Source organism: Anser anser, assembly GCF_964211835.1.
Source record: "Anser anser genome assembly, chromosome: Z".
NCBI lineage: Eukaryota > Metazoa > Chordata > Aves > Anseriformes > Anatidae > Anser > Anser anser.
Window position 1 is genome coordinate 11,490,994 of NC_139723.1, and position 13,268 is coordinate 11,504,261.

At 45.7% G+C, this 13,268-nt stretch overlaps 1 protein-coding gene across 2 annotated transcripts in view; it reads right to left on the reverse strand.

The window, feature by feature from the left end:
• The window catches only part of SNX30 (sorting nexin family member 30), a 53,213-nt gene that overhangs the window by 39,504 nt on the left and 441 nt on the right, over nucleotides 1-13,268 (reverse strand). The window lies entirely within an intron of this gene.

The window sequence follows — 13,268 nt, forward strand, 5'->3', positions numbered from 1 at the left end:
GTAATAAGCTGTGCTACTTGTACACAAAGGCCAAAACGCTTTTGGGACCAAGCACCCGGTGGCTGAAACAGTTTGTTATTTGGAGTGGACACTAAATGGAAAGGGATAGGACATACTTTTGACTAATTAACTCTCACCAAACTGATATGCGCTTCCCCCTATCCTTTGAACAGAAGGCAAAGTGAGGAGTTATTGGATGCTTGCCACATCTTACAGCTTCCTTACTGTGGCAAGGTATTTTAATATGTGAAGAGATATTTTTACACATCCACAGGATGAACTGTTCTCTTCAAAGAAACATTCCCAGATCCAAGGTTAGCTTCTACATCTGTTTACAAAGCACTAGAGTCCTCGCGGAAAGCTTTATCTTGCTTTCCAAGCAAAAAAAAGCCAGTCTGGCAACTACCCAGCAAGATTAGCTCACGGTTATGTTTAAGCTGTAGAAAGTAGCAGAAAAGTGCTTGTGACCTGATGGAAAGCAAGAGAGTTTAATGTTTGTGCAGGCTTGAATTTGCACCATTTCGCAGAGCAGACTTGTGTCATTTTGTCCTTCCAGTCCTCAGCAGAAGGGAACAGGCAGCAGGACCCTACTCCATTCTGTCCTCAAAGCACAAAGACCTCCAGAAACGGCAGAAGCTACATGTTTGCAGAAACATTTAGAAAATGCAGACTGCTTGAATAAAGACTTTAATTACTGTCCTCTAGCTGTGTTAGGTTCCACGTCCATCTGCAAGGAGTTTGCTTCGAGAATATTGCTTGTTACAAGACTTGAATTACTATCAGAAGGCTTCTGTGCACACAGGAAGAGCATCACCCATTCTAACATGCTAAGGAGCACCTTTAATTAGCACATCTAAAAAACATGGGGCTTTGTTTAAAGGTCTGTTTTTGGAACCTTAGCTCTGACCCTTCAAAGAGCAGAGCAGCAGCCAGGGATCAGACCACAAGCAGGAAAACTCTGAATCCAGCATGTGACTAGGAATCATCCCCAATCCAAGAAGGCAGATTTATATCTGATTACGGATGGAACAGTTTGTTAAGCTTGTCTAAACTAAACTGCTCTCTCCTAGAGACAAACAGCTTTGTGTCAAAGTTCTGCAGACATACCCTGCATCACTTTTTCCTGTTCATGCTCTAGTAGGAGAAGCAGATTTAGCTGGGTCAGACTTCATCGTCTGGTACCAGTGATACCAAAGCACTGATATGGCTGAGATGCTCCCAAGAACAAACAGCAATATTTTTAAAATGCTAACACATGCAAAGGTGTGGGTTGTTGGTTTTTTTGTTTGTTTTTGGTATTTTTCGGGGGGGGAAGGAAGGAAGTGGGGAGAAGAAGGAAGAAACAGGAAGGAAAGAGAATATTATAAAAGGCTGAAAAGCACTCTATCCTGGTCAGTACTGTGTTTAAACAGGCAAGGATACATTTCCATATTGCATTATGATGTGGGCTTCTTGGACTAGCCATTTTAAATGGGCTGCATTATTAGCATTCCCCCACACAGGATCAGTAGGGTTTCATGAGAGCAAGTCAGACCGTCTATTCACCTCATGCTCTCATCTCAAGCGCTGGAAGAGCTGGAGGAGTGTGTTCTTGGGGGAGCTCTCAGAGTTAGTTTATGCAGGTGCAGTTTAAGAGATAGTCCTCTATCACATTTGCTGATAAACAAAATATTTTCCAGCAGAATAGCATTTGCTCCATAAGGGGGAAATAAACAAAGTGCTTATCTGCTAGAAGAAAAAATAAAAAATAAAATTGCTTCACTCTCCATTTCAAGGAAGGCAAGCGAGGAAAATCACCCATGCAGTATTTCCTCACACTATGAGAAGTAACTAATCTGGAGAGAGAAACAAAGTATGAGATTTACAGTCTAATTTGTCTACAGAAACACCTTTGATATATATGGCCTAGGCTTGTGACAGCCATGTGGCACATACAGACAGCTAGCACACATGGCTTCAGGTGCAGCATACTGATCCAGGAGCACAGTGGTCAGCAAAATGAAAGTCAGCATACAAATCCTGAAGAGCCCCAGCTGATCACTGGCAATAAGTGGTATTGATTAAAATCTTTCCAGGGATTTTCTTGGTGACAATCCAAAACACAGCTTTGTATTGGCAGCCACCAAGACTTTCACTTCCAGCTGGCCTTATACTAGCATTTAAAAAGCTACAGCAAAGGTGCCAATTCTACCCAGATAAGCATGGGTCTGAGTATTGTCTATAGTAGTAATTTACCACTCCTAAATGTGTCAGTGCTTTCACCGTTGAGCTTGTAGTTGTAGAAAATAGCTGTTGCTAGCACCATATGCAGGGGAGGAGGCTTCTCTGCCCTTGAGCAAGACCTGCACTGCAGCATATTCTTTTCAAGAAACACATCCTACCATTCAAAGTTACTGGAGAAGCGAGACCACCTACACAGACAGACTTTAAGGTAGTTTTTTTGATCCTAGGATGCCGTTCAGAAGGATACAGCCAGTTTCTGTAAAGCAGTGTAAGGCAGCGCTTCCCCGTGAGGACACAGCTTTGAGGCAGTGTAGTAACAGCTTCCTTGGTAAACGTGACAGGGAGAAGCTTTGTCACATGTCAGTATTTTGGATTTGAAAGGCTACTAGCTTTCAACGGACACTCAGTGTTAGGGTGGTTTAGCAGAGCTTGTTTTTTCAGGCTTAAGGTCGGCTTGAGGTTAGAGCACAGAAGAACGAAGAGCCAGGCCCATAAGCCATCTGATCATTCACAACACTACGAACCACTGCCACCATTCTTTTCCTAGACAGTCACGCTGGTTCTATTCCTCACAGGAAGGTCCACACTCCTCAATTTTAGGGCATCATTTAGAAGCAAGTAAAGCCAGATGCTGTTTACACTTCTTTTTTTTTTCCTGGAGAATCGAGTATTAAACATTTGTGATGCCTTTGCTCCCATACACTAGTGTAGTTCTCTTCAACTTAAGACACATAAAAACACAAACCTGAGTCAAGCAGAAATCTGTCTTTAGGACTTATTCTCCCTTCCAAACTAGTTTGTCATCCACTGCTTATGGCAGCATTGAAGAAACACTGCAGAAGTTCTGGATGTGGTCACAAGACAGCAATGTTCTCAAGAACAATTTATGCTTTGATGACCATTCTAGGTAGAGCTGTCGGCTGAAGTCTTTCAGTGCCTGTTGTATGTACGTTAGATTATTGCCTTTACTTTCAGAACAATTTCAACTAGACCCATGAATTCATGGCCCCAACATAAGTATTCAGACAGATACTTTATGATTTCTGTGAAATATTTGGTTAAGAATCAACAGATTGGGCATTGTAAGTTTACTTATAACAGAAGACAACACCTCCTTCAACCCCCCTAGTTTTATTTTCCCATAAAACACATCCCAGAAATTAATCTAGTAGATTGTTCTGTAGGCTGGTCCAGCACTGGGAATTCTAACTCATTAAAGAGCTGCAACTCACTGCGTGTTTTCCATCCCCACCTTGTCACTGCAGTGTTGCTAGTAGCTAGCTGCCGTGAGTTACCTTGCTCTCAGTCACTCTAAGAGAAAGAGATGCAGCATTTGTTTTTCAAGAATTTACTATGTTTCTTACCTCAAGGCCATAACTGTCACCACCTACAAAGTATGGGGTTTTGGTTGGTTGGTTTTGGTGTTGTTTTTTTGTTTGTTTGTTTTTTGTTGTTGTGGTGGTGGTGGTGGTGTTTTTTGTTTTGTTTACTTGTTTTGTTTTTTTCATTGGGGGTGGAATGCAGAAACAGTTTTCTGTCCACTTTCATCCTAGTGATGAAAGTGATTTTCCCCAGCCACAACAGCTTGTAGCCTCAGCTGCACTGCACAGCAGGCTGAGGCAGCCACAGCTTAAGGAGTCAGGACAGCTCAGCATTTAAGATCTTGCTCACGGTCTGCAGAGAACAAGTCTCAGTGAAGTTAATTCAGAAATACACATGAACAAATACCATTTTTAATTGGTGCTTCGCCTTCTGCATACAGAAAGCACCTGCAAGTTGCAACATCTAAACTGTCCTTGAGATCATAAATAGATTTTCATGTAGCAACACTGAGCTGCATCTCCTTGCACTTTAAGAGCTCCTGTCTCGTCTCCTGACCTATTTTACAGAGACCAACTTCTCATCTCAGATAAGGAAGAGAGTGGCTAGTGTGACAGCCAGATGATCTATTTGAGATACCACAGAAGTAGCCCACAATGCTAGAAGACACCAGGACAACAGCTTGCAGATTAATCCTGGAGCTAATGTCTCCCAGATCAGTATGTCAACAGGAAGGCCTTGGGCTTTATCCTCTACCCCTCTGATCATTAGTTACAGGGACAACGCTGCCTGACATTTATCACAAACCCCTAAGGAACCTACAGAGAAGGATGTGCCCAAATAGCAGACAAAAAGAGCCTTTTAATCTGCTTATCCTACGTACTAGCCTCTCCCGTTCTCCCCATCAGGGAGCTCAGAGAGCATCCAGCAGCTCTTAGGCCTGAGAAGTTCCAGCAGAAGCAGCCCAAAAGATTCTTTCCGACCACCAAGCATAACTTTTTCCACAATGGCTTACAAAAAGCCATTGCCAAGACTCACCCTTCTAAAATCCAGCTGAAGTTAAGAACTGAGTTCCTGTATGTACATTTTAAATATGTTTTCAGTGCTGTTTCATTAAACCACCATTAAAACAATCCTTTTGAAAAGATTCTGAAAGCCGTGCAACACTGAATTAAACCTCAAAGTATATCCCTCCCTCCCTCCATTAAGTTAAAATAAGACCCACAAAGTAGTAGTTCAGTTGTACAGTAGAAGCTATGCTCATTTTTACCAGATGGCAAGTTTTAAAAAGTAACATTACTAAGACAGTTACTTTAATACAAGTGTTTGTCCAACTGTTAGCTATCCCTTTGCCTTGGTCAGAAGAGAAGGGAATTGCAAATTCCACAGAATTTCGCTGTACTGAGAAGATGGGGATCACAAAGAGACCACCACATACAGTTTTACTATAATACTAGAGCACCTATACAGTAAGGTATCACTAAAGCACCCTTACCAATAAATTCCTACTTCTATAATGAAGGCAACTGTAAGCAACTATGCCATGCTCTGATGAATGTGCTTCCACACCATTACACCCCAGGATGGCTACGGTAAGGAAACAAGAGCTCTGTCCTTTCAGTAAGATCACAGAATGGCTTGGGTTGCAAGGGACCTTAAAGACCACCCAGTTCCAACCCCCTGCCATGGGACACCTCCAAAACAGCTAAAGAAAGCAGTTCTAATCACCACCATTAAGACAGGATACTAGATTCCTCCAGCAGCTTGACTATTGGTAGAGCACTGATAGCAAGTTGGAAGCCATGCCAGGTTTGAGTCAGTTCTTTTACTGCCTAGAAATGACCTGCCAGACACGCATGCACACACACCATGCAACAGAAGAGACAACAGTTCCTTCAAACAGCCATCCAAAACTCAAGTTGTAGGAACAAGACAAGGATGCGGCAGGTAACTGCTTATATCTAAAAGCTCCGTGGCTTAAGAAATGTGGTTCAGGACATTCACATCCATTACGTAGCGTAACCTCTCCATTCACTTGGGAAGAAAGCCACAGAATTTCCCAAAAGTCAGGAGAAGAGCTTCATGCTGAGGTGAATTCTGAATCACTGTTATTTGTGACCCACTGCAACTACAGGAACCAACACTATTAAGAGAAAGGCTCTTCAACCAAACTAGCAGTCCTTCTGTCCTTGGCAGAAAACATCCCTCTGTCCTCCCGACCTGCAGGAATTTACTGGTAGAAGCCTCACATTCAGAGGTCCTAGCCCTCATGGGTGACTTGAACCGTGCTGATACATACTGGAGGGACAACACAGCAGAAGTGACATCGGTCTAAATGGGTTTTTGTAGTGCATCAATCAGAACTTCCTGACATGCAGGGGATTAATAAGCTGTCAAGGGGAGATGCTTCACTGAACTTTAGTACAGTTATTCTTACAAAAAAATGAAGATCTGGTCAGGCACATGAAGGCTGCCTCAGCTACAGTAGACATGACCTGGTGGAATTAAGGCCCCTGAGACGTGGGAGCAAAGCAAAGAGCAGGATCACAACCTCAGACTTCCAGGGGGGAGACTTTGGCTTCTTCATGGATCTGCTGGGAAGAATGAACATGGTGTGGAAGAGACAAGGCATCCATGAGAGCCAGCTGATTTTCATAGAACACCTCTCCAGCCTCAAAACTGGTCCATCCCAGTAAGCAGGAAATCAAGCAAAGGTGGCTGAAGGTCTGCATATACACAAACAAGGAGCTCTTGACTAAATTCTCATATAAAAAGGCAGCGCAAAAGAGGCAGCAGCAGGGACTAATGACCCAGAAGGAATATAGAGACACTGTCTGAGCATGCAGGGATGGGATTAGTGGGATGGAGCTGAATCTGGCAGAGGATGAGAACAATAAAAGGCTTCTGTGGGTATAATCAGCAGCAAAACAAAGAATAAGGAAAATGCAGTCCTGATGTTGAATAGGGCAGAGAACCTGATGACAAAGGACACAGAAAAGGCCAAGGCCCTCAGTGCCTTCTTCACCTTAGCCTTTACTGTTAAGGCTTTCAGGCCTCCAAGGCCAGTCAGAAAGTCTGGAAAAAGGAAAACTTAACAACAGTTGAGGACCACCAGGTTAGGGAACATTTCGGCAAACAGGACAGATACAAACCCACTGGACATGGTGGAATGGCCCCACGAGCACTGAGGGAGCCAGGCGATGTCACTAATGTCAGTTTTGATTATCTTGTCTTTATGATGATGATGAGGGGAGGTTCCTGAAGATGGAAAGTGTGGGGGACAACAGCAGCAACCGGTGTCACTCATCTCTCCACCAAAGTTTACTGAGGGATCTACATGCCCATCAGCCTCACCTCAAACCCAGGGAAGTTAATCAAGCAAATTAGATTGGAAACCATCTCGAAACACGTAAAGGACAGAGTGATGAGAAGTCAGCATGGATTTATTCAAGCGTGGTCATGTTTAACCAACCCAATACTATCTACAAGGCCGTGATTGGCTTGCTGGTTAAGTGGACAGCACTGATGCTGTTTATCTCAACTTGAAGAGGGTTTTCACCACCGTCTCCCATAACATCCTCACAGAAAAGCTGATGAGGCACAAGCTAGGCACACGTACATTGAAGTGGACTCAACTGGCTGAACTGTTGAGCTCGAATTGCTGTGATCCCTCAAGCTCCAGCTGGAGGGCAGTCAGCAGCTGAGTACATCTGGAGTCAGTAACAGGGCTACTGTTAAACATTCCCATTAATGACCTAAATGATGGGAATGGGCACACCCTCGGCGAGTTTGCTGATGATACAGAACTGGGTGGAACACCTGGCCAGCCAGATGGTTGTATTGCAGTTCAGAGGGACTTCAACAGGCTGGAGAAACGGGTTGGCAGGAAGATCATGAAATTCAACAAGAATTCAGCAAGAGGAAGTGCAAAGTCCTGCACCTGGCAGGAATAACCCCATGTAGCAGTACATGCTGGGGTCTGTCTGGCTTAAAAAAGCAGCTTGGCAGAAGAATAACACAACAACCACCACCACACACACACACACACCAAATCCTGGTGGAAAAGTTAACCGTAAGCCAACAATATACCTCATGGCAAAACAAGCCAACAGCCTGCTGGGCTGCTTCAGGCAGACAGCTGCCAGCAAGTGCAGGAAAGCGATCCTTCCCCATGTGTCTCATCAGTGGTAAACAGACGGTGTTATCCTCTTCTGGGCTCCCCAGTACGAGAGGCATGGGCATAGCAGAACAAACCCAGCAATGGGAGAAGATGACAGATCAGGAGCTGGAGCATGTCTTAAGAGGAGAGGAAAAGAGAGATGGGACTGTGCACACGGAGAAGTGAATGCTCAGGGGATAAATACCTGACAGGAGGGCGTTCAGAAGTTGGCGACAGAGTCCTCTCAACAGACCAAGAAGCAGCGGGCACACATTTAAATGAAATCTGCTGTATTTCAACAGGAGAAAAAAAGCATTCTAAGGGACAGTCACCCTTACAGTAAAAAAAAAAAAAAATCCCAGAGAGGTTGTAGTCTCTATCTTTAGAGATATTCAGAAAAGATATTCAAATACCAACTTCAGAGTCCTAGGCAGCCTGCTCTAGCTAGCACAGCTCTGAGCAGAGGGGTGGACTATAAGATCTTCAAAGGTGCCATCCAACCTCAGCTACTGTATGATTGTCAAGTCTCACGTTCCTGGAGATTGGAACCAAGTTTGGTTCATCCACGCTGACATTGCTTCATGAGTTCACCCACTTTAGTTCCAACTTTTTGTAATTCTCAGTCTCTCCGAAGACTGAGAATTTACCTCCAGCCTACTCTAAGAACAAAATGTGGTGCTCATCTAAGAGCTCTCATTTAGTCAGAGAAGGAAGAGGTTTGTAGAAGCCCAAGCAGATTTATTTTAAGCTTTCAGATTATACTGCAAACTGGTTTCATTTGTGGGTGGATGAAGTTAAGATCAATAATTAAACTAGCAACCAAGGAGGCTGGAAGTAGAGCTCAAGACTCTCAGTATATTTCTGTTAGGGAGCCACCAGGCGCCCCTCCAAAATATGAGTGCTAAGTAAAAAGCACTCCAGCAGCCACACCAAGTATTTATACTCCATCAGGCACTAACACAGGCCTATGGGTTCACTGGAGTGAATCAGATAGGCAAAGGGTCACATGCAAGCAAGCTTTCAGTTAGTACAGTGAAGTTCCCAGTTGGAGTTCTAATGGCCACCTCCACGCATTAGCAAATTTCAAGCTGTGCATTGCAAGCCTGGTAATTCACATTCACTCTGCTCGATGCATACTACCTGTAAAATAGCCTTGAAGCACAGCTCAGCTGTCTACTCTTAATATAACCAACTAGAAGTCAGGCACATCTTCCAAGAAGAAAAGCAAAACAGCTTATAGGCAGCTGGCCACAAAGGACAGTATCAGGCGGTCAGAGATGTCCGAAAGAGGACGAGCCAGTCTGATCCCTAGGTGCGGCTGTTCACTCAGCTCCTGCTCAGCTTTTAGCTAGCACACAGCTCACGCTAAGTCCCTATATATGCTGGGAGCAGCACCATTAGATCAAAGCAAGAGCAACAGGTAAGCAAGACAGGAGGGGCATGAAGAGATAAAGGTCACTACATGGCCATTACCTGCAGCTCACTGCCTCCTGCAGTCATAATTCTTGCACACTGATTGTCAGATGTCTCTTCAGAATCCACTAACCCATGGAAATGGTACAGACCAAACCTCCAAACTGTGAGGTATTTATATGCCAACTTACCCAAAACATTTCTGAAGTGGATCCAACAGAGCCTGGACCTCAGAGGTTTTCATGCTTCCTGCTGTGATACAGGGGACGCCTGAAGCGTGGCGGAGGAGGAAGGGTAAGTGCTCTCACTGGCATCTAGGGAACTATTTTGCTTACAGGCACAAAAGTTAAAAGTCACGAGTCAGAGAACTTACAAGTGAGAAACCTCGTAAATTGACAGATTAGTGAATTCACATTAGACTAGTGTGTATGAAGAAGACTGAGCTATTCTTTGTTTTCCCTCCTAATGAGCTCATAAAATAAAGTTCAATGTACAGAGCATGTTATCTTGTACACTGGAGAGCTCCAAACAGACTGTGACACCAGCACAGGTGCGACATTAGGGCTTTCGGGGTGGCAGGCAAGAACTCAGCACTGGGAGTTAGCACCCTGTGCAATAGTTGCAAGTCTCAGTGCAGACCACAGGAAGAACTGACAACACCACCCTGCTGGGAAGCTACTTCTATGACACAAGGCTAGAAGGACTACAAAGACAACAGCTAGAGGATAGCAGAAGTAAGCCATACAGAACACTATTTCTAATTCTGCACAGCCTGGTGCTTCCAACGTTTAGCAACAGGCAGTTACATCTGCAAAACCTCCGTGTGGGTGCAACCCAAGTCTTACCATGCTTCTACAACCATTTGGGTACAATCACACAGCAGCATACCACGTACATCTCATCTCTGCTCCAAACCCAGCAAGCTCTTAATAATGCCTTTTATCTCCAGTGTCAGAGGACAGGGCAAATTCACTATCAAAAGAGACAAACTTGTGAACCAGAGAGAGTGATGTAGGCACATACAACCAAACTTCCTTTTTTTCAACCCCCTCCAGAAAAAAAAAAAATCCACGCTGACACTTCCCCATTGGTCTTACCACCTTCTGCAGAAGACCTGCTCCAAAAAGCAGACCTCAATCAGCTTGCATGCATGCCTTCCAAAAGCTCTGTAAGAGCTGCAAAACTGAGTTCTTGCTTTAGTTATGCTCTGGACAGTGCCATGTACCCTGAGGGATTGCTTCCTCCTGCATGTTTCCCTCTCAGCTGATACCAGGGGGTCAGCACTGCTCAGGCTCAGCTCCAGCTACAGCTGGAGGCTACCAAGGGTAGCCTGTAGCCTGAAAATAAGCCTGAAAAAGCTCGTGGTGGTCAGACATCAAGGCAACCAACGTTTTATGTAATTAGACTTGAGGGGAGCAGAATGCTATGGCTAGAAAGATCTGGGCAGTACAGAAATGCTTCAGAGATAAGAGCTTACAAGTCACATGTTTTGTTTGTTGCAGAACCACTGTGAATCCTAAGTATGTAGACAGATATGTCCATTTCATTTAAGAGGTTAAATGCTGCTCAGAAATAAAGGTTTCCTGGCTCTTAGAACAGTTGTCTCCTACACATCAGGATGAAGACATTATTTCAGACACTGAATATTCTGTAGCCCTCTTGATAAGACTCAAAGTACTTGAGAAATCATCTATTGCCACTCAGAGGGCCTCTGAATCAGAGAAGCCACAGAAAATAGCAGACGGTTTTCCTTCCCTTTCCCACGACTGCTCTAATGCCATTTGCTCCTGATCTTAAACAGAAACCAAAGGTTTGTCAGACTTCAAAGTCAGGCAAGGTCTAAGCCACCAGATTACTGCCAAATTTTAATAATAGCAATAATAAAAAGAAAAAAAAAAAAAAACACAGCAAGACACATGCAGGCAACATTCCTGTCCTCCAGGTTCCTCTGACTCAGGATAAGGTAGCGTCCTTACTCAGCTGCTCCAAAAAGGAAAGAAAACCATGCTTTAAAGAACACAAAGCAGTGATGGCAATGGTTCAACCACTTCAGTCTGCAAATCTGCGGCAGTGGAAACTGAAGCGCTGCTTTAAGGACAGAGAAATTCCCCTGTTCCTGCACTTTCCCCTCCAAGAGTATCCCAGTCTCAGTGCAGGAGGTACATTCATCTTGCAGCAGCATTTAGGAAGTGGTTGCTCACAGCAGATAACAAGAACCTGCAGTTCGTGGTGATGGGTCAGCAACTGCACTGTCCCTCTGCTAGAGGACACCCCTGCTAGAGGGGTGCCGTCATATAGCCATGGCTATGGACCATATTTCTTACAGAAGCTTACTGACTCAGAGACACTTAGACACGAGAGGCTTCGACCCAAACTTCTCCTGCAGTGCCAGTCTCCACCAGACCCTCCAAAAGAGACACGTGGAAAGGCCAGGAGAACTGACATGCACAGCTCCTGTTCTTGGATCAATAAACAACAGATGCAGAGCTTTAAACCTGAGTCAGACGTGAATACGAAATCTCCCTCTGTTACCCATCAACCAGAGCTATCTGCACACTGTGAGCAGATTAGAGAGCTAGCCTCTCCAGGGACCAGCGACCCACCAACAGAGATCAAGATGAGGAGAGATACTAACCACCTAAAAGGCTCTATTTACCTCCACTTATCACACTCACACTCCAGACTACTCCAACAGCTGAAGTTTGCTATTGCCTTAAGTTTAGGAACACCTGTTTGCTCACTGAAGTTTTTCACGAAGTGAGAAAGAAGTCAACCTGTTTGTTTCTTGTCAGTGCTTCAGGTATTAAGTTGAGGAAGGGATAGCCTTCACACAGCAGAGCTGCTGGACTGCTTCCATCAGAAGGATCAGACGTTTGGCTTTTTCTGCTAATTCAGCTAGATGGAAAAAAAAAAAAAGAAAAGGGAAAGAAAAAAAAAAAAGAATGCTGCTCTCTTCCTACTGGGAATCCTTTATTCTGCAAGGCTCATTACCCCAGTGCCACTTCCAGGTCAACCAGAGAACTGCTCTCAAGTCTAAAAATCCCTTACCTCAGCTCCTTTTTGCTTTCCCCCTTACAGCACGCCCATGCCGCCAAGCACCCCAAACAGGACAGCACTGCATAAAGCTGCTAGAAGACGGACTTCACTATGTTGTTGGTGTAAAAACTGGGCAAGAAACCTCCATATCGAGGAGAAAGCTGGCTGACCACAGCCAGAGGCTGCAGCCTGGGCAGCTGCAAGAAACCGAGGGCAGCTGCCAACACCAACCAGTTGCTGCAGGTCAGTCGGGCAGCAACGGGACTACACGAGCAAATCCTATTTTCCACGGAGAGAAGTACCCTACAGCATCTGCCCCGCTTCAAGTTCGCCTCCTCTTGAGAGCCATCAACTCTCGGGCAAGTGTCTCAGATGAAGGAGCGTGTTCCCAGAGGGGAGGTAAGCCTGGTATGCAGCAGCGGGCAAATGCTCGAGGAGACAGCTCTGGGCACAAGCAGCAGCATCTGCACGCACGGGTACGGGGCAGCTGAAGGCGACACATGGAGGCCACCTTGGCCCATTCCCCTGGAGCCTGGGAGCGTGTCAGGCTGGGCACTGCTGGCAGCCCCGAGGTGTCCAGAGGGCAGCGAGTCTGTCCGTCCCTGCAGTGGCTGTGTGCCACAGCAGGCGCCTTGTGTCAGCCCTGCACACCTCGTGCACGCTGCGCTGGGCCCAGAGGTGCTCCTACACAGAAAGTTTCAGCCCGAACTCACTCTGGGCAATGCTTGCTCCCAGGAAACCCTACCTGAACGCTTTTCAGGAAGCCTGCCCACGGAGACACGAAGCGCTCGGAAGAGTAGCTGGTGTGCCAGCAGCACCGTGATGCTTTCACACCCGGGGATTATCACGTCCGAGGCCCACACGTGGGCAAGGTGCTTCCCCGCAGACACTATGCCACAGCTCGGGGAGCAGAGGGAAAGCGAGGCACAGACACTCGTGCAACAGCATCCTTCCCCTGTCACTGCCGCGAGAAACCACGCAGGGGCTGAGCCCCGGGGAGCAAAATCACAGATAATCCGCGCAGAGAGTCCTCGCCCTGCCCCTTGCACCCCAGGGCGCTCGCACGGGGGGTGCTCAGCAGCACCCTGCGCCTCGCTCCCCCGCGGGGACACCAGGG